Genomic DNA, 20,408 nt, shown 5'->3' with positions numbered 1-20,408 from the left:
ACTTCAAAGAATGTGGTATTATGTTTAGAACATCGTGGAACAATCCATTTTTAAAAGGTAGAGTTATGGAAAATGACGGAGAAGTTTCTGGAAGCATATAGAGAGAGATCATAGCCTGACAGGTTGGCAGAGAATTTAAATGAGATTTTCAATATATAACCTACTGATTTAATATTATTCTTTCCCAGAAACCCCTTCAAAGATAAGGTTTTACCAGCTATCTGGACAACTTTTAGCCCAGTAACATTGACTTATAGAATTAATGAGCATGTTAAAATAATGAGTAAAGGAATATGAGTATTTTTATGAATAGCTATGGCTTCAGAGACCTCTGAGAGTTCTTATTTAATACTTGAATCCAGACTAGTATTAAAGACAGTAAATAAACCATATTGTGCTGAAATCAATTCTGACAAATTAACCTGATTACCCACCCTACTGATCATGGAATATTGCTTCAGTGGACTGTATGAAATTTATGACAACTAAATTTCAGTAAAACATCTTATAATCATCTGCTGTTTCTTAATGGAAGACACGAAAATATCTGGACTGAATAATCTTGCCATTAAGTTATTTTGTATTTTGTTAGGCAGCTATATCTACAGTGTGTTAATTGGTGAATCAATATTACCTTGAAATTCCCTTATTAGAAGTCAATCCCATGACTGAGTTCTTGGTTGGTTTCTCAAAAGTGACTCAAAACAAGTTAAAGAAGGATCAATTTTCATGTGTAAATGATTATGAAATATACACACAGAATTATATTCTGTAGATGACATTTTGGCTAATAAAGACAGACTTGAAGGTTTCTAGCAAGTTGGAAAGAATCCTCATAATTAATTGGCCTTTTAAAATTTGAAATCCTCTAGTATATGAGTTTGAGATTAATGATAGTCATGTGGAAAGCAATCTTAGGGACTTTATTTGATGCCAAACTTAAATATGGGCTTATAATGTCGAAAGGCTAATAAGAAATCTGACACAATCTTTAGCTCCTAACGTATCCAGAACATGTAAAGGTCTTAGTCTCCTTCAGTATCAGATATATGTGACAGTATCTAGAATAACCATCAGTTAGGGAGTGATACAGAAGTAGGCATTGAGACACTGTAATATGAGAGAAGAGGGGTCATTTCATCAGGAAGAGAATACTGCTGGTGGAGGGCTACTATTTCAAACATTTGAATGACTCAAGTTTTTCTGTCTATTACTAGAGATTATACTTATTCAGTGAAATTTTGGATAACAGCTTGGGTTATAGAATATAGATTTGCATTCAAATTATAAAAAACAGATGAGGTGAACTTTAAACTCACCACCACTGAAAATATTTGCAGCAGAAGTTTGTGTGTGGTGAACAAAATCCTGTTCATCTCAGGGACTGGAGAGATGGTTCAGCAGTTAAGAGTACTTGTTCTTTCAGAGAACTTGTTTTCTATTGCCAACGCCCACATGATGCCTCACAACCATCTATAATTCCAAGTCTGGGAGATATGATCCCTCTTCTGATATTTGTGAGCAATAGGTATGACATGTATGCAATCAAAACAGTATACACATAAAATATAAATGAAAATTTAAAATATAGTTATTTTTTTTCACAAGAGATTGTGCTAGATGGTACCTAACATTAGTTTGTCAGGAAGAAGAAAATAGCATGTTTTCTGCTAATTCATGCAGAAATCCTCCAATAAAAGGATTACGTAGTTGGGTCATATATCTATATCTGTCATCTATCTATCTATCTGTCTATCTATCTATCTATCTATCTATCTATCTATCTATCTATCTATCTATCTATCTATTGTCCGTATGTGTGCTTAACTGTCTTCTTTCTAACCATCACACATTTATCTTTCACCATCATTATCATATATTTAATTTTCTATCTTCTATCTATCCACCTATCTACCTACCTGTCATCCTACCTACCAATACTTAACATGACATACTCCATTCTGAAGACATTCTGACTCCTTAAGGAATAATAAATGATGGAAACCAGAAATTTGTATAGATTCCAAAAAGGGGCAACTGAGATATTCATCATTTACATTATTTTTACAAATCCCTCTCTTTAATATAACTCCTTTCTTTCTCCCTTGTTTCCCTTGAACTGTTTAGTTAATGTGAGATGAGCATTGGTATAAAGGTGTGAGATTCTGGAAAGTAGAGATTTAAAACAAGTGACTACACTTTCAGCAAAACTTGACACTAACACTCTTAGTCTTCCATGTTGGTGATATTCAGGGTACAGTCTTTATTGAACAACTTGTAGATACAGAAAACTTTATCTGGATAATAATCAAAACCTTGCACAGGTATACTGTTCTTTACTGTTAATGTCACATTGCAACATGTGATGTATAGATGCTCTTTTTCCAAGTCGGAAATTATTTTTTCTTCATTATTCATATTACTCATTATTTTCTATATTTAAACAATTAAAGGACTTCACGCAATTGGGAAAATTCTAAAGAAAATGCTCTGTCCGTATATTTTGGAATCTGAAAAATAAGCTGAGTTACTGCCATAATCATTAGAGTATTTAAATCAATTTCAATTATTATTAATAGCAAAATATTCCATGAATGTAGAGTAAGTCATAATATAATCTCATGAAATTTTTTACATCAATTATTCCAGGTAATCTTCTCCTACAATATTTTTGAGCATTCTTCAGTGTTCAGTCAATGTACATTAGTATCAAAACAGTGCTGCATTTTACAAAAAAAATGCAAAGACAACCCACCTCACAGAGGGCTTTATGGTGTGACATTTGTCTCCAGGCTCATCTTTCATGACCCAACTATGTTCTATTCCATAGACATATTAAATATAATTCTTATGACTGCATCTCTACATTATAACCTTGATGTTCATCTCTTCCTTCATGCCACGAATCAAGATTTTCATTATATTATGTTCATTTTTCAAAAAGTTTTGTTGACCAATTTTAATGATTTCAAGTATTTCCAAATAAATAGATGTGTATTCATCCAAGAAACATGCTAACAAGAAAAGTCGTAGAAATACAACTGAATGATAATCCTCTGCAATGTCACAAAACTAATAAAAATAATAGGTAAATAAATAAGGTGATATGATCAGGCTGCTAATTTAGACTTGGGTGACTGGAGCAGCATTTTTTCTTTCTTCTTTTAAAATTTAAATTAGAAACAATCTTTGTTGCATCTGCTGCGCGGCCTGTGTCCAAGAACACGTGCGGAGGGTGTCGGGGATTGACAACACAGAGACTTGTTCAACGGTGTAAAGAAAACTTTAAGCAGGCCCCAAAAAGGTTCAAGAAAACTTCCTGAGAAAAGCTCCCACCAGAGAAGCTTCTGCTCTCTCCTCTCCCCTGGCTGGTTCTGCTCTGACCCCAGAAACTGATCTGGGCGTGGCAGAAGAGGCGGTTAGTCTTTGGACAAGGTCGAGGTCAGGGTGGTTTCTGTGGGCAGGCCTTTTCCAGGAACTTAATGCCCCCAGGCATTGTATTGTTTTTAGTAAACATGTTTTTAGTAAACATTGTCTTACAGCTGCCTACTCCCAGGCAGAAGGGGAAGTGGGTCTTTGCTCAAGGTCTGGTGTTCCCACAAATCTTATTTTACATGTCAATCCCAGTTCCTTCTCTGTCCCCTCCTCCCCTGTCCTCCACCTACTCCCTATCCCATCCCCTTTCTGCTCTCTAGGGAGGGTAAAGCCTTCTGAGGGGAATCTTCAAAGTCTGTCATATAACTTGGAGCAGGGCCTAGACCCTCCCCTGTGTGTCTAGGCTGAGAGAGTATCACTATATGTGGAGTGGGCTCCCAAAATCCATTCATGTAGTAGGGATAAATACTGATCCACTACCAGAGGCACCATAGATTTCCCAGACCTCAAAACAGACAACCATGTTCAGGAGGTCTGGATCAGACCTATGCTGGTTTCCCAGCTATCAGTCTGGTGTCCATTAGCTCCCCTTTGTACATGTCAGCTGTTTCTGTGGGTTTCTTCAGCCTGGTCTTGAGCCCTTTGGTCATCACTCCTCCCTCTCTGCAACTGGATTCCAGAAGTTCAGCTCAGTGTTTAGCTGTGGCTATCTGCTTCTGCTTCTATGAACTACTGGAGGAAGGCTCTAGGATGTCATATAAGACAGTTATCAATCTCTTTATCAGAGATGGGCATTTAAGGTAGCTTCTCCACTATTGCTTAGATAGTTAGTTGGGGTAATCCTTGTAGATCACTGGACATTTCCCTAGTGCCAGATTTCTCGTTAAGCCTATAATGGCTTCCTCTGTTATGCTGTTATGGTATCTTTTTTCTTGCTCTCCTCTATTCTTCCCCTGACTCAATCTTCCTGCTCCTCCTCTCCCCTCCTCTTCTCCCCTTATGTTTCTCCTAACTCCCTCTCCCCTCCACCATGCTCCCAATTAGCTCAGGAGATCTCTTCCCTTCCCCTTCTGGGGGCAGAGGGAGGGAGGAGTTGGGAGGGAGTACTATGTATGTCTCTCTAACTTTTCTGGCGATGTGTATTGTAGATTACTAATCCATTTCTCTATGTCTAAAATCCATATAGGAGTGATTGCATAGCATGTTTGCCTTTTTGTGACTGGGTTAACTCACTCAGGATGGTTTCTTCCAGTTCCATCCATTTGCCTGTGAATTTCAATATTCCATTGCTTTTTCCACTGAGTAGTACTCCATTGCATAAATGTACCATACAATATTTTCTTTATTCATTCTTCAGTTGAGGGGCATCTAGGTTGCTTCCAGTTTCTAGCTATTACAAATAATACTCCTGTGAATATAGTTGAACAGATGTCCTTGTTGTATGACTGTGCATATTTTGGGTATATACCTAAGAGTGGAATTGCTGGGTCTTGTAGACCGATTCCCATTTTCCTGAGGAACCACCATACTGATTTCCAAAGTGGCTGTATGAGTTTACACTCCTACCAGCTGTGCAGGAGTGTTCTCCTTTCTTCACATCCTCTCCAGTATAAACTGTCTTTTGTGATTTTGATTTTAGCCATTCTGACAGGAATAAGATGGTAGCTCAGAGATGTTTTGATTTGTATTTCCCTGATGGCTAAGGATGTTGAGCATTTTCTTAAGTGTCTACCAGCCATTTTAGAGTCTTCTATTGAGAATTCTCTATTTAGTTTTGTACCCCACTTTTAAATTTGATTATTAGGTGTTTTGGTGGCTAGCTTTTTGGGTTATTTGTAAATTTTGGAAATCAGCCCTCTGTCAGATGTGAGGTTGGTGAAGATCTTTTCCCATTCTGTGTGTTGTCTTTCTGTCTTGCTGACTGTGTCCTTTGCCTTACAGAAGCATCTCAGTTTCAGGAGGTCCCATTTATTAATTGTCAATTTCAGTGTTTGTGCTACTGATGTTATGTTTAGGAAGCTGTCTCTTGTACCAATTCGTTCAAGGGTACCTTCTACTTTCTCTTCTAACATGTTTAGTATGGCTGGATTTATGTTGAGGTCTTTGATCCGTTTGGACTTCAGTTTTGTGCATGGTGATAGACATAGATCTATCTGCAGTCTTCTACATGTGAATATCCAGTTATGCCAGCACCATTTGTTGAAGATGCTATCTTTTTTCCATTGTATAATTTTAGCTTCTTTGTCGAAAATCAGCTAGGTTGTGGATTAATCTCAGATTCCAGTGGTCTACCTGTCTATTTTTGTGCCAATACCAAGCTGTTTTCAGGACTACAGCTCTATAATTGAGCTTGAAGTCAGGAATGGTGATGCCTCCAGATGTTACTTTGTTGAGCAAGGTTATCTTGGCTATCCTGGGTCTTTTGTTTTGCCATATAAATTTGAGAATTGTTGTTTCAAGGTCTGTGAAGAATTTGTGCTGGGATTTTGATGGGGATTGCATTGAGTTTGTAGACTGCTTTTGGCAGGATTGCCATTTTTACTACATTGATCCTACCTATCCAAGAGCATGGAAGATCTTTCCATTTTCTGAGGGCTTCTTAATTTCTTTCTTTAAAGACTCAAAGTTCTTGCAATACAGGTCCTCAACTTGTTTGGTTAGCATTACCCCAAGGTATTTTATCTTGTGTGTAGCAACTGTAAAGGGTGATGTTTCTCTGATTTCTGTCTAAGTCCTCCTATCTTCTGTATATAGTACGGCTACTGATTTTCTTGAGTTGATCTTGTATCCTGGCACTTTGCTGAAGGTGTTAATCATCTGTAAGAGTTCCCTGGTAAATTTCTTTGGTCACTTATGTAAACTATCATATCATCTGCAAATAGTGAAAGTTTTACCTCTTCCTTTCCAATTTGTATCCCCTTGATCTCCTTTTGTTGTCTTATTGCTCTAGCTAGAACTTTGAGTACAATATCGAAGAGGTATGGGGAGAGGGAACAGCCTTGTCTTGTTCCTGAGTTTCTGTCCATTTAGTTTGATGTTGGCTGTTGGTTTGCTGCATATAGGTTTTATCATGTTTACGTATATTCCTATTATTCCAGATCTCTCCAAGACCTTTACCATGAAGGGGTGTGGATTTCTCAAAGGCTTTTTTCAGCATCTAGTGAAATGATCATGTGGTTTTTCCTTTGCAGTTTGTTTATTTGGTGGATTATATTGATACATTTTCGTATGTTGAACCATCCCTGCATCCCTGGAATAAAGCCTACTTGATCATAGTGGATGAGTTTTCTGATGTGTTCTTGGATCAGATTTGCCAGTATTTTATTGAGTATTTTTGCATCAATGTTCATGAGGGAAGTTGGTCTGAAGTTCTCTTTCTTAGTTGTGTCTTTGTGTGGCTTGGGTATCAATGTTATTGAAGCCTTGTAAAAAGAGTTTGGCAAACACCCTTCTGCTTCTATTGCATGGAATACTTTGAGGAGAATTGGTATAAGCTGTTCTTTGAAAATCTGGTAAAATTCTGCACTGAACCCATCTGGCCCTGGGCTTTTTTTTTGGTTTGGAGACTCTTAATGACTGCTTCTATTTCCTTATGTGTTATAGGTCTATTTAAATTGCTTATCTGTTCTTCATTTAATTTTGGCAGATGATATCCATCCAGGAAGTTGTCCATTTCCTTTAAATTTTTTAATTTTGTGGAGTACAGGTTTTCAAAGTATGACCTGATGATTTTCTGGATTTCCTCAATGTCCATTGTTATGTCTCACTTTTCATCTCTGATTTTGTTAATTTGCATGTTCACATTCTGCCGTTTGGTGAGATTGTATAAAGTTTGTCGATGTTGTTGATTTTCTCAAAGAACCAACTCTTTGTTACATTGATTCTTTGTATTGTTTTCCTAGTTTCTGCTTTATTGATTTCAGCCCTCAATTTGATTATTTCCTGGCATCTACTCCATCTGGGTGAGTTTGCTTCTTTGTGTTCTAGAGCTTTCAGTTGTGCTGTTAGTGCTCTAGTGTAACTATTCTCCAATTTCTTCATGTGGGCACTTAGTGCTATGAAGTGTCCCATAATTTTGGATATGTTGTGTCTTCATTCTCACTGAATTCTAGGAAGTCTTTAATTTCTTTTTGTGTTTCTTCTTTGACCCAGTCATGGTGTAATAGTGCATTATTCAATTTCCATGAGTTTGTAGGGTTCCTGCAGTTTGTGTTGTTGTAGAATCCTAATTTTAAAGCATCATGGTCTGATAAGATACATGGAGTTATTCCAACATTTTGTACCTGTTGAGGTTTGCTATGTTGCCAAATATGTGGTCAATTTAGAGAAGGTCCCATGTGGCGCTGAGAAGAAGGTATATTCTTTTGTGTTTGGGTGGAATGTTCTATAGATATCTCTTCAAACCCAATTGGATCATAGCCTCTATTAGTTCCTTTGTTTCTTTGTTAAGTTTCTGTCTAGTGATCCTGTCTAGTGGTGAGAGTGGGGTGTTGAAGTCTCCCACTATACGTGTGTGAGGTTGTATGTGTGGTTTGAGTTGAACAATGTTTCTTTTACGAATGTGGATACCTTTGTATTTGGGGCATAGATGTTCAGAATCGAGACTTCATCTTGGTGGTTTTTTTCCTGTGATGAATATGTAATGACCTCCTTCATCTCTTTCGATTGATTTCCATTTAAAGTCTAGTTTTTTAGATATTAGGATTGCAACCCCTGATTGTTTCTTGGGTCCATTTGACTGGAAAATCGTTTCCCAACCCTTAACTCTAGGGTAATGTCTGTCTTAGGCTGAGGTGTGTTTCTTGTACGCTACAGAAGGATGGGTTCTGTCTTCAAATCCATTCTGGCAGTCTATGCCTTTTTATGGGCGAATAAAGACCATTAATTTTGAGGGATATTAATGACTTTTGATTGCTCATTCTCATTTGTTTTGGAATGGTTGTTCTTGGTGGAATTATATGTGGATTTCCACCCCTATTCTCTTTTGGGTATTGGGAAAGTGGGATTATCTATTTCCTATGTTATTCTGGTTGTAGTTAACTTCTTTGGACTGGAGTTTTCCTTCCAGAACTTTCTGTAGGGCTAGGATAGTGGATACGTATTGTTTAAATCTGGTTTTGTCATGGAATATCATGTTTTCTCCATCTATAGTGATTGAAAGCTTTGCTGGGTATAGTAGTCTGGGCTGGCATCTGTGGTCTCTTAGTTTTGATAGAATATCAATCCAGGACTTTCTGGCTTTCAGAGTTTACATGGAGAAGTCAGGTGTAATTCTAATAGGTTTTCCTTTATATGTTATTTGACATTTTTCCTTAGCTGCTCTAAGTATTCTTTCTTTATTTTGTATGCTTGGGGTCTTGATTATTATGTGGTGAGGGGACTTTTTTTGTGATCCACTCTATTTGGAGTTCTGTAAGCTTCTTGTACCTTCATTGGTATGTCTTTCTTTAGGTTGGGAAAGTTTTCTTCTATGATTTTGTTGAATATGTTTTCTGTCCCTTTCAGTTGGGATTCTTCACCTTCTTCTATACCTATTATTCTTAGGTTTGGTCTTTTCATGGTGTTCCATATTTCCTGGATATTTTGTGTTAGGGATTTGTTGGACTTCAGATTTTCTTTGATTGATGAATCTATTTCTCCTAGTGTGTCTTCAACACCTGAGATTCTCTCTTCCATCTTTTGTATTCTGTTGGTTATGCTTGCATCTGTAGTACCTGTCCGTTTCCCCAGCTTTTTGATTTCCAGCATTCCTTCAGACTGTGTTGTTTTCATTATCTCCGTGTCAGCTTTCAATCTGTGCATTGTTTGAATTGTTTCTTGTAATTTTTGCTTTGTGTTTTCCTCCCTTTCTTCCATTTGTTGGAATTTTTGGTTCGTTTTTTTTCTTCCATTTCTTTAAGGGATTTTCTCACATCCTCTTTGAGGACCTCTATCATTTTCATGAAGGTGTTTATAAGGTCATTTTCTTCTGCTTCATCCACATTGTGGTGTTCAGTTCTTACTGCTGTAGAATCTCTAGACTCTGGTGGTGTCATATTTGTTTTTCTGTTGCTGAGTGTGCTCTTATCTTGCCTTTTCCCCATCACTTCTTCCAGTGGGTGTAGAGTTTCTTCCTCTCCTGGTGTGTAGGCGACCAGTGTTCCCTTTCGGTGGGTGCGAGCAAATCCAATACTCGATGGCCTCTGCTCTCTGTCCTCTGCCCTGAGTGTGGGCAGAAGTGGACCAGCTCTCTCTCAGGCTCCTGGTTGCTTGGTCCTCTGTGTGTGTGGGGGGGTGAAGGGGAGGGCGTGTCGACCTGGCTGCAGTCCCCAAGCCAGGGGATCTGAGAGACAGCGACTGGGAGGAAATCAGGTCTAAGTTGGGGACCCGGTGCTCACCTCTGTCCTCTACTCCAAGAGTGGGCAGAAGTGTACCAGCTCTCTCTGCAGGCTCCAGGTCACTTGGTAGTCCATCCGTCGGGGGGAGTGGGGAAGTCGACCTGGCTGCAGTCCCCAAGCTGGGGGATCCAAGAGAGGGTGGGAGTGCTCACCTCTGCCCTCTGCCCTGGGTTTGGGTGGAAGTGGACCAGCTCTCTGTGCAGGCTCCTGGTCGCTTGGTCGTCCTTGTTGGGGAGTGGGGTGGGTGTCGACCTGGCTGTCATCCCCAAGCCAGGGGATCCGAGAGAGGGCGAGCAGGAGGAAATCGGATCTAAGATGGGACCTGGTGCTCACCTCTGACCTCTGCTCTGAGTGTGGGAAGAAGTGGCCCAGCTCTCTCTGCAGGCTCCTGGTCTCTTGGTCATCTGTCTGGTCAAAAATACATTTAAATTATGACTTACTCCCAGGAATTTAATTATCTTTTATTTAAATCAATAATGCTTTTTATTTCTTATTTCAGCATTCAATTTGGTTTATTGTATCACAGCTTGGTGTAAACATTTGGGGGAATATGGAACTGTTTAAGTATATACATACCAACTGTTAGCCAAAAAAGTACATAAACCCATTCAAGAATAGTTTATCATTACTAAGTAATCATACATCTTATATGTAGAAAGCTACAGATATTTTTTCCTGAAATTCAATGAAACAGATAACACATATGCTTTCACTAACTTTATTTGTTACCTCAAGGAAGCTTATGCATTTGAATCATGGTTGCTTAAAAAAAAACTAGTTGTGACTGTAGAATTTTAATATATTAATTTTGTGATTAACCTATAGTTTTTCTTTTAATGTAAATTCTGATAGTTTTGTTAAAGGTAGACCATCCTTGAATTCTTAGTGTATTATTTGAATAGTACTAGCACAATAAATTCATTAACACCATAGTATGTTTAATGACATTGTTTTAATGTACACTGAAGTCTCTCTGTTCCCATTTATTTAGGACTCCCACATTGAAATGCATGTGTAGAATTAATCCACTTCTTTTGTGAACTGCTTTCATTGTATTTTGGCAATTATAATAATCTCATGAGGACTCATAAATTTAAATGGCATTAGTCTTTGAATTTGTTATGAATGAAATTTTCAAGTAGAAGTTTCATGGGATGAGAAGCCATAACAGTGAGCACTGGTATCAATCATCACTACATATTTTCACTCAACCTTCCTTAGGTTGTTGCAGCCTCCAGTGGGGAGCTTCTGTCATTCTTTGCTTAATTAACAGAGTCACAATAAAGTGAAATATTATATTGTATTTTATAATGTTGAGCAAATGAGTTTTGAAATAGCTTTGCCAATGTACACACATACACCACATATGTGCAGGCACATGCTTGCACACACACACATACATACACACACACCACACACACACACACACACATACACACAATCTCATTCTCTCGTGGGGTTCAACACAAATCTAAATTAGTTTTCTTTCCCCAGGTACAAGATTTCTAGTACATACACATGCATAAATGGATCACAACAATGGCTGAGCTTTTCAAGATTAATTTGCTTGACACTATGAAGCTTTTTCATATGGGGCAGAAGTAGAGTTAAGTATATGAGAAAGACAAATAATGCAGGTTTTATACATTAGACTGGGGTTATCTTGGTCAAATTCTTCCTGTGACTTAAACTACTTATTAAAATTACTTATTTTAAAATTTTTCTCTGTGGTGTGATTTACTAGTTCTTAAAGATTTAATATATATCTTAGATTTTTTCATAAACCCAACTTAGTAGACAAAGGAACTGTGGGGAAAGACCAGGGATTTACTAAGTTAAGAGGATATACAGCAGTGTGCAGTATATATTGAAGTTATCTGCCATCATGTTAGAGATAAAAATGCTTTCAGTAAGTAAAAAGTGATTATGAGTGCAGTTACTATGTTTTGTTTTGAAAATCAGATATTCTATTATTGGCAGATAATTTTTGGTCTCTGGTATGTGTGTAATTTCCCATTTTTGAAATTGGTAAACGCGCATTCTTGGTATCTTTAGTAACTATTAGCCACAGTAATATCTACATTTAACTTAGGATCAAACATACCTCATTATCATGAAGACTTCATTTTGAGATTTTTGTCAGGGGACGTTATTAAACATATGAATTATATATAATGCTCCAGTCACCAGCCTCTTGAAGTACTTGCTGGTCTATCTGGAAACTCCATTTATGACCATAGTCTGCATATTTAAGATGAAGGTAAAAAACTTATTTGCAGTCTATGAGAATTATGTAGGGAACTGAATTCACAAGACAGAGATGTATTACATCCTGTGTGTGATAGATGGACTGTTGTTGCATCCTCTTTCCCCCTGGCCCTGTTGGCCACCTGGCTGGGAGGGGAAAGAGGCAGATGGGGTGACAAAAAACTTTGGCATGCTATAGGAGATAGCCCTCTGGGAGACAGATTTTGAGAAATATATAGGATTGGGGAGCCTGGGGACAAACCCTAATTTGCATTAAGTCACTTGCTCCTATCACAAAGCTTAGTTTGTGGTAGTAGGGTCCTATCTCACAGTCCTAGCACAAGATGTCTCAGCAGGGATCTGTGCCAAAGGTCAAGCTAAGGATGAGTCAGGCATCTGGTTTTAGAGATGAGGTCAGTCCTCCAGGTCCAGGGATATTCTCCAGATAAGGCCAGGTAGAGAGCAGGAAGCTTTGCTTGAGGGAGGGAGCTCCATGTTGCTGAGCTATTGAGATAAGCTGCCCGGGCATGTGGAGGCTGAGACCTCTGACTAGCCAGCAATGTTTTCCAACAGTCTGTCATGGAGTCTGGAGGAATTTGTAATATAAACCAATAGGCAATGTAAGTGTGGAAGAAACACAACAAAGAGTTGTGAACCAGTAGGAAATCTTGCTAGAGATAAGCTGTTAGTTGTTAAGGACACCATGGGAAGAGAGCATTCGTCACCTTTTGGTTTTGACAGAAGCAAACTGTTGAACCAAGAGTGGGAATGATAAACCAGGCATAGTGGCACTCACCTTTAATCTCTCAAGAAGCAAGGTAGATCTCTGAGTTCAAGGCCAGCCTGCTCTACATGGTTCAAGGCCAGCCTCCAGGACAACCAGAGTTATAGAGTAAGACTCTGGGAAAAACAAAACAAACAAACAAAAACCTAACAAACAAAAATGGAAGAAAAGAAAAAAAGAGAAGAGTGCAAATGATAATAATGTGTTATAATTAATTATTGAAAAATTGACTATAGCCCTGGATAATACAAAAATACCTTTCATTATTTGGATTCTTTCTCTTGGGTTTTATTGACATTTTCAAATTTGCTACTGTTGGTCATACTGAGAATCATCAAAAGTCCTTCACCTACTTTGTGTAGGAACCAGGTTCCTGCCTGCCTTCAATGACTGAGTGCCAACACCCACCATCACTATCAGCCAATAAGACATTTTTCCATTACCAAATTTTCCCTAAGCTCATGCTCTGTACACAATATAAAGCCCTCAATCGCAGTCTAGCCTGTCACTGTCTCCATGCTGGCTCAGAGGCACCCATTTCATACCCCTTCCTCCCAAATCCCATAATAAACCTCTTACATTAGGTCTGTTGCATGGTGTTAATTTTGTGGTATTCCTTGTCCTGTTTGCAAAACCCTTTGAGCTATAGATTTCTTAAGGAAATTGTCATGTACTTTCTTTATTTGGGCTAAGTTGGCTTTAGTTGATCACAAGTTATCATTGATAGCGTGAAAAGAAAAGTTTAATTGCACTGTCCATTTCTGTGTAGTAGTTGCTATTTGGTACTGACTATTGAATAAATATATCTTTACATTTCTATCTGAAGTCTAGCAATAACGACTATAGTCTGTTGTCTGGCAGAATTCCCAATTACTTATGAAGAGACCAAGATCTTGACAAACAAAAGGTCCTTTCCAACACACTATGCTGAAAATCTTGCCAATTATAAAACAACTGCTAGTTGTTGTCATTGTGGGGTTTGAGACAGTAGGGATTTGCATGACTTTTTATTTTTTACTCTGTAGGGTCTAGCCAAAATTTTTTGGCTTCATTTTAGACAGCATTAAGTTTCCTGGAAATGCCAAAGGATCAGGTCCATGGAAGCTGACTTTGTCCCTAATTATTTATAGTTTATTCTATTCCCAAGCAAAGCCACTTGAGGACAAGTCTGCTGTGGTGCTGTGAGTACATGTATAAGGGCCTTAGGAGTCTTCTCCACACACACATACATTTGACATTACACACTACATAAAGGTTTGCCTTCAAAACACATTTCAAGAGTTTTTCACATTTTAGACGGAGTGTATGGGAATCGGCATTTATATCCAAACTCAGAAAAGTTAGGCTCATGTCTGGTATAATTAGTTACTTTCTTATATTTTCTTGGCAGTTTGGTTTATGGAGACTGTCTTAAGTATCTGTGTGTAAAGGACTAAGGAGACAAGTGTGAAAAGTGACTTTAGAAGTATCTTTTCATATGTAAATAAATTGACACACAGAGAAATGATATGTCTTAGTCCAGTCTCTGCTGTACCTAGATAGAGCACAGGTTCTCTAATGTTTCATGTTTTACTAGATTGAGAAAAAAAAACCAACACGGCTGATTTCAGCATGAAAGTAAATATCCATCTTTCTGTACCTAGGACATCTTTCTAGAGTGCTCCCACCCTCTGAGTGTCATGGCAAAGGTCGCCTCTCTGTAGTCATTCCTGATTAGTTCCCTGTTGAGCCTTGAACTCAGTTGTTTGGGAAACATTATTTTCAGTGAAGTCTATACATTTTCCCCTCATCAATAGTTTCACTTTGTTTCTTTATAGTGCTTATTACAGGAGGTCATTTCAAAACTTCTTTTTATTATTAGTAGTAATACCTTTATGATAAAGCCTATTTGAACTCAGAGATATTATTTTATTTCAAAAGGATTGGTTTAGAATAGAATTTACAGTGTTTCATGGATGAAAGTATTTGATCTATTTCTAAATGTCTTTTTGTATCTCTCTGCTAAAATCCATTAGGTGCATGGCCTTGGTAATTGCCTGTGGATACAAGTAAAGTTTGAACCATAGAATCAACTCCAGTACTTCTTGATAAGTCATCAGAGAAGCAAAGCAGCTAGCCACCAGAGAACTCTTACCTCTACCAAGGTTGGAAGGGATCCTGTCCTCACCACGGCTGGTGACTAATTGCCCAAAGACTGACTACTGAATGCCCTGCTCCTATCTTTTATACTTCTCTAGTGCTGAGATTAAAGGTGTGAGCTCTGTTTATCTTTTAGACTGATTCACTCTCATGTAGCCCTGGGTGGCCTTGAACTCACAGAAATTCATCTGCTTCTGTCTCCTGAGTCCTGGGATTTAAGGTGTGTGCCACCACTGCCCAGCTTCTAGTGACATGACTAGCTTTGCATTCTGATCTTCAGTGACTTTATTAGACCATAAACAATGTATCACCACATATTACTACTTAAGTTAAAATAAATTAGTTAAAGTATGCTCTGAGACATTGGCTGAGTATGTTGGTGAATGATTATCATCCCAACACTTGAGATGCAGAGGCAGGAAGATCATGACAATTTTGAGATCTGCTTGGTTTCATGGCCAGGGCTATGTAGCAATGTTCTTTTTAAAGCACATAAAGAACAAAAATTCATTTGCTTAAATGAGCCTTATTTTGAGTAATTTACAGCCACATATGGTTAGTAGCTATCATATTGAACCATGTGCACAGGATAATCTCTGTTACTACAGAAGGTTCTATGGACTACTCTACTCTGGAAATATGAATGATCTTCTAAGAATCCTTACATTCAAAATATCTGCTGTACTTAAAATATATATCAATTTAGTAAATGTATCAAGTGTATGGGTTGTGTATTAGTAACAGGAATGACACTGATATTTTTGTATTATTCTGTTTACTTTGTCACTTTCTAGGCTAACAGTTCTGAGATTTAAAATCTTAGAAAATTTATTACTTTTCAACTTCTATCTTTAAAAATGGGTGACATATTACTTGACAGTGCTGGTTCCAAAATAAGATGGTATAATTCAGTCACAAGGATGTTTAAGTTACTGTCTCTTCCTCCCATAATACATAGGAATAATTAGTGGCTGTCATTCAACATAGTTATGTCATAGGTCTTTAGGAAGTTCTCAAGTTAAACAAAAGGCACTGAGAGATTCACTTCATAGGTCATGTTTCTAATGATTCTTAAAACATTTATCAGTCTTAGAGGAGTTCAGAAATAATTTAAACATTTTTTGTTATGCTTACAGGTTGTCTCATTTACAGAGTCGCTATAGTTTCTACTTGTGGGTGAAATAAATGTGTGAGGGAGGAACACAAACTGAAAATCAGCTTTAATACAGGTTGAGATAAACAAGATTCTTTCAAACAATTACATAATAATCATGCCAGATTTGTTATAATTCATTGACATACTCTTTATGAAATAGCCACTTGTTCTTCTCCAGGTAAGTATGTGAAACCTAGTCCAGAGCAAAGTTCTCGTGTGTAATTATTTACAACACCAATGATTGCGGGGAACTCACTGAGCTCATGCCAGTCATCTACATTTTCTTTTTAAATGAAGATCTTGAAAGTCAACATCCAGTTGATTTCCTCCCCTTGTATGCTCTTGCTCTGCTTTGCCATTTAGAGAATGCTTTTACAGTTGGCATTTTGCTTGTCTTTACTTTTGGCATAGATGTCAAGATTGGCAAGGATTATTATTAATTTTTAAAATTTGTTCCAGCTTTTAAATTTTTTGTTCATGTTTGTGATGAGGTTGCTTTGCTCTATCATGTGACTGTTGCTTCTTTGAAGCATCGTTTCCATTTCCCCCAGCTCTGGGTGCTTTAAAGAATTTCACTTTGTCTTTGGTTACCCTATATTTGGATGATAACAAGAATAGATGTGGCTTGATGTGTCTTGGGTTCTAAGCTACTTGAATCTGTGACTTTCTGGATCACGTCAGTCTGGTGAATTCGGGGTTATTTCTTACTATTGCTTTGTCTTTTTCCTCCTTCACTCTCCTGGGAGTCTAAATATATTTTTTTATGATTGGCATTCATTTCAGTATTTTTCACTTCTTATGATCTCTGTGAGCTATGCTCTTACTATTGAACTCATTTAAAATATTTGTTGACCTGAATCCCAGCCCGGAAGCCTTGTCAGAGAAAGATCCGAGCTTTAGACCTGGAGCAGCATCAAGGGAGCCATAGAGCCTCAATTTCATAGTAACAATACTGGACTGCATAATGAGTTGGGATCTTGATTATTTTTGTCATTTTTAAAATTGTTTTGATGCTCTTTTCCATTGAATAGTAAATGTTGTATATAAAATACAGAAATTCTAAACAATAGTGTTTATTTCCTGAAAGACTTTTTTTTATTGGGTTTAAAATTTGAAACATAGCTCTTCTCAGTGCTGGGTTTCTGTCTTCCACAGGTCTAACCTGATTTTGGCTTGCCATTGCTTCCAAGGCATGAATTTCTTCTTGGGCAGAACCTGTCTGGAGTCACAGTGGTACTCCTGTAGTATTTACCTGACGCCTTCCAGATATCTGCATGAGACAACTGAAACCTCTGCTCATAACTCAAATCTCTCAGCATATCTTTGTGTTTGATTTCTTGTTGTTCTAATAAAGCATCAGTAGTTTAGGACCCTGGGATTATTTTAAGATAAACTGCACACTGACTTCTGGGCTCACTTGTTTTAGATCTTGGCCTTGAAATCTCAGATGACTGGAAGTCTTGAATGCCAAACTCTCTTTTTTCTGCCCTTTGAAACTTTAGCAACCTCCAGGGAAAAACCCTTTACATGGGTGCCCTCCTGTTTGTTATTCCCCAGACTGGCAAATACCTCAAGTAAAATGCAGGGGCAAATGTGGCATTGACTGTGGTATGTTTTGCTTCCCTCTTGAAACCAGGTCCCTGAAGTTCTGACAGCTTTGCCTGTTAAATCAGACAGACCTTTTATCCAGGTGGCATGATTGTTCCTTCTAGGATACTCAGAGAGAAGGGGCTTCATGAGGCTGGAGGGTGTTAAACATCTTGAAATGTATTGTATTTCCAATGAACTTGTAAGGTAAGCCTGACATGAAAATGAGTCTGAGGAAAGTCACACTACCTGCTGTAGTGAAATGGAGCAAGGGGGGTTCTGGGTTTGGGATGTCCTCTAGGATAACAGAGACCTACGAATGGCTCAAAGGGGTAAGGTCCTACACAATCAGTAGGCACCAACGCCCACCTAATGGGTCTATGACTCCCAGGTATGTTGCCTTATGAACTTGAAGAATGGTATTTCACATACAGAAGAGTTTTGGAAAGGAGTTTTATTTTAGGCAAGCAGAGCTCCTGCAGAGCAAGAGTGGGTCCCCCAAAAGGGTTGTCACTGAGAGTACGTAGGAGCTCATAAGTCTTTACTGGGTTGAGACACGAAGAGTAAGCTGGTGCGTCCAGTTAGCTTCTACACATGGTGTCCACGTGCCTCTCCAGCCCAGTGTTTCAGGCACACGTAAAGGGCCAATGATGTGTTTGTTCATGCATAGCCTTCTATGAGATGCCAGTGCTGTGTAAAGGAGAATAAAGATTAAAACCAGAACACAGATTAGTGACCCTAGGTCGTTTTAGTGTTCCTAGCTTCTGGCCAGGAAAAACTGGTTTGGTTTCTGTGCACAACGTAAATGGTTGACAAGGACAAGAAGCAGAGCCCACCCTCACCACTGGTCAGAGCCTGACCGGTATGTTTACTCTGTTCTCATCAATGGCACAAGCTAATGAGAGACATCAGTGATGCTAGAGTTCAGGTCCAATATTTAGATTCTTACTGTCGGTCAAAGCCTGAAACGTTTCATATTTCAGTTCCAGATTTCACGAGACTTTAAATAAAATACATTTGATCCTATTGTTTTAAATATGCATTTTCCATCTTTACTAATATATTCTGCTAAAAGACATTTCTGAACACAATATGATACTATAACACATTTATGCTTTTAAAATTGACACAGATGCATGTGGTTTGCATCATTTTCTATTTTAGTTTGGGCAGAATGCATAAAGTCTCCTGATGCATTTTCTGTAGGAATATTGGATGAATGTTTTGAAATTTGGCTTGAGCCAATCATTATCTGAGTGTCTGAAACCCTGATCCTTATTGCTTCACTTCATCATTGATAATGATGCCGATTAGCGAGAAGATTTTCCAACATCTATACTTCTAATGCTCTATGCATTTTTCATTCTCCCTTAAAATCCCAATTTCTCCTCTGATGGTCTTCTTTCTAGTTTTAGGATGTGTATCCCCAACACACAATATTCACACATTAAAAATTAGAATTTAGGATCCAGATATGAGAGAATATATACAGTATTTGGCCAAGTGCTATAATATTTCCAGTTTCACCCTTTACTGAGAAGGTTGTGATTTTGTTTTTGTTTATGACTGAGTAAAATTTCATGATGTATATGTATACCACTTTCTCTATTCTTTCCTCTCTGATGGACTCATAAGCTGGTTCCAGTTCTCAACTGTTGTGAATAAATGTAGATCACAGGTTTCTTTGTATTAGGACTTAGTGTTACGGTTATATACTTGGGCTTCTGGAATCTTAAAGTCATGTTCTATGAAGCTATTTTAAAAGATGCCTGAAAGGACAATGGGAAGAAGAGCAGAGGTTCAAGCAAACAGGAGACAGAGGGAGTTTAAACACTCTCTCTGGGGGGGGGGTGTATATTGAGTGTTATACCTGAGTATTAAAACAGGAAGCAGCAGAATTATTCAACTTGAAGAATTCCTCAAAATGGACTTCCATTAATTAGCATAATGATGGAACCCATGACATCCACAGGGTGGGATAACAATAATTTCACACTGCCAGATTGGGAAAGGTAATGGTAGTGTCCTTAGCAGAATATTTCTTTGATTATAGTTGACATATAAAATATTTTCAAAGTGTTTTACACTTGCTATTTCTCTGACTCCCCCACAGACATGCTGCCAGGAAATAGAACAAATCTTTGTCTATATATTAGATTTGAGGTCATAGACATTGTTACTGTATGAAATGACCCTGAATCTTCTGGCCTTTCACTAGTTTTTTCTACAAACACTTCTGAAGGACTGGAGAATTCAGCAAGGGGGCTGAGTCTTGTTTCACCATTGAAAGGCCATCAAGAGAGATGATTTTGAACTTTCCCATATCCCTCAAATTGTACCTGTTAGTTTCCTATCTTTCCCATTTTCACTTTGCTCTCTCTCTCTCTCTCTCTCTCTCTCTCTCTCTCTCTCTCTCTCTCTCTCTCTCTCTCTCTCTCCCTCCCTCCCTCCATCCCTCCCTCTCTCCTCACTCTCTCTCTCTCTCTCTCTCTCTCTCTCTCTCTCTCTCTCTCTCTCTCTCTCTCTCTCTCTCTCTCTCACACACACACACACACACACACACACACAGGCACACACCTTTAATCCCAGCACATAGGAGGCAGAGGCAGGCTGATCTTTGTAAGTTTGAGACCAGCCTGGTCTACAAGAGCTAGTTGGAGGACAGCCTCCAAAGCCACAGAGAAACTCTGCTTGAACCCCCGCCCCCCAAAAAAAGAATGCTTGTGTAGTCAATGCAATAGAA

The 20,408-nt window shown here is 38.2% G+C and overlaps 1 long non-coding RNA gene across 1 annotated transcript in view; it reads left to right on the top strand.

Moving 5' to 3' along the window:
* Positions 1-15,050, top strand: part of LOC121140169 — a 50,854-nt gene extending 35,804 nt beyond the window's left edge. Inside the window, exon 3 of the long non-coding RNA XR_005876974.1 lies at positions 14,799-15,050. This is a non-coding gene — a long non-coding RNA (uncharacterized LOC121140169). The remainder of the gene's footprint in view (positions 1-14,798) is intronic.
* The last annotated feature ends 5,358 nt before the right edge of the window (positions 15,051-20,408 follow it).

Source organism: Mesocricetus auratus, unplaced genomic scaffold (genome assembly GCF_017639785.1).
Source record: "Mesocricetus auratus isolate SY011 unplaced genomic scaffold, BCM_Maur_2.0 Super-Scaffold_100004, whole genome shotgun sequence".
In the NCBI taxonomy this organism is placed as follows: Eukaryota; Metazoa; Chordata; class Mammalia; order Rodentia; family Cricetidae; genus Mesocricetus; species Mesocricetus auratus.
This window is presented reverse-complemented; position numbering and strand designations above follow the sequence as displayed.